The sequence below is a fragment of the Triticum dicoccoides genome, chromosome 6A, assembly GCF_002162155.2.
Source record: "Triticum dicoccoides isolate Atlit2015 ecotype Zavitan chromosome 6A, WEW_v2.0, whole genome shotgun sequence".
Classification (NCBI taxonomy): Eukaryota; Viridiplantae; Streptophyta; class Magnoliopsida; order Poales; family Poaceae; genus Triticum; species Triticum dicoccoides.
In genome coordinates this window covers 431495056-431497325 of record NC_041390.1, presented here as the reverse complement: position 1 = coordinate 431497325, position 2270 = coordinate 431495056, and positions in this window count along the sequence as shown.

Genomic DNA, 2270 nt, shown 5'->3' with positions numbered 1-2270 from the left:
CGCCCCCTTGAAAGTGCTAGTGATCGACTACAGGGGGGTGAATAGGCGATTTTTATGAAAGTCTTGAAAACATGGAAGTTTCGAAGACAAACGATATAAATAAACCTATTACCATGCAGTGGAAGGTAAACTACACTAAGCAAGCCATAGTCAAGTATTCAATGAAGTGAAAGCACAATGACTAATAGCAGCTAGGCAGTATAGATTAGGTAGGAAGATAGTGTGAAGCCAATCAGAACAATCAGTTACTCAGTGAAGACAAAAGATAATGCAATCATACAGTGACTTCACCAGGTCCAACAGTAAGTAAAGGAATGGGAAGGACGAAACCAGTGACTTGTTGAAGACAATGATTTGTTGGACCAGTTCCAGTTGCTGTGACAACTGTACGTCTGGTTAGGGAGGCTGAGATTCAACTCAGAAGACCGTGTCGTCGCCTTATTCCCCTTGAGCTAAGGACACCTAGTCCTCGCCCAATCACTCTGGTAAGTCTTCAAGGTAGACTCCCAAACCTTCACAGACTTCATTCACCGGCGATCCACAATGACTCTTGGATGCTCGGAATGCGACGCCTAACCGGCTGGAGGATTCACAGTCCTCAAGTGTAACAAGTCTTCAGATCACACAGACAGGAAGACTTCAGTGATGCTTAACACTCTTTGGCTCTGGGTGGTTAGGGCTTTATCCTCGCAAGGAATTCTCTCTCAAAGGATTCGAGGTGGGTTGCTCTCAAACGACAAAAGCCGTACACTAACTCTGAGCAGCCAACCGTTTATGGTTGTAGGGGGTGGGCTATTTATAGCCACTAGGCAACCCGACCTGATTTGACCGAAATGACCCTGGGTCACTAAGGAACTGACACGTGTTCCAACGGTCAGATTTCAAACACAAACGGCAACTTTACTTGGGCTACAAGCAAAGCTGACTCATCCAGCTCTGGATAAGATTTGCTCACATTGTCTTCGCTCGAAGACATAGGATTTTGGTTGAGCATCACTTTGGTCACTCTGACTTTGTTCACTTGGACCCCACTTAACAGTACGGTGGTTCCTATGACTCAACAAAGAAGAAAAAGAGACAACGAAACAACTAAGTCTTCGTGTCCCATAGTCTTCACACAATGTCTTCTCTTGTCATAGTCTTCAATGTGAATATCTTCACATACCACCATTGTCTTCAATGTCTTCATACATTTTTAGGGGTCATCTCCGGTAGATAAACCGAATCAATGAGGGACTACTACCTGTGTTATCCTGCAATTCTCACAAACACATTAGTCCCTCAACCAGGTGTGTCGTCAATACTCAAAACCAACTAGGGGTGGCACTAGATGCACTTACAATCTCCCCCTTTTTGGTGATTGATGACAAACTGGTTGAAGTTTTGAACGGGGATAAAAGTATGTGAAATGTAATGGATTTAGGTATTGTCTTCATAAGTGGCAAAGGCTCCCCCTGAAGATGTGCATATAAGTAATTTGCTTTTGGAATGCAAATGCACATGGCAGGTTGTACTTGTGGAGATCCTCTTCAACTTATGACGACAATTCATCATGCATGAAAAGTATGTGAAGATAATGACATTCATAATGAAAAATGGACGTCTGCAGAATGACCTTAGTGCGGAAGTTATCATCGCACATGCGGAATTTATCATCGCATCACAGAATAGCAAATAAGTAGCAGACGACCATCGAGTTTAAGTGTTACAACTCAAAGAACCAAATGTATCAAAAAGCGAGAGTTGTAAACACTAGGAAAAATATAATACCACCACCCATATGGACCCGCTTGAAGACTATCAAACTCATATGCTTCTCCCCCTTTTTTTAGTAAGGACCAAAAAGGTTTGAAGACATAGAGCACCTACTCGTTCCCATGAGGAGTTGGTGAAGCAGCAGGGTCGTCGGTGTTGGTTGGCGGTGCAGACGAACTTGGTGCAGTGTTGATTCGCGCTGAAGGTGGTGAAGTAGCATCGTCTTCATCATCGATGACACATGCATTCACTGTTGCAGCAGAGGAGGAAAACTCAGAGTCTTCAAGAGACGGAGTACGCCGTAGCACAGTCCATCTCGAAGGTGTTGAGTCAAACTTGAAGCGTTCAGAGAAGCCATCATCTTGAAGATCCTCTTCAGAACACATAAGCGTCAGCCCTTTCCATGTACGCTGACAAGTTTCATGGGCGACAAAGGCATTATTGGTGGCAAGGTTGCGAATCCTGTTTATGTCCACCAAGAGGCTTTGCATTTGGTGCTTCAGCCAGTCATGATG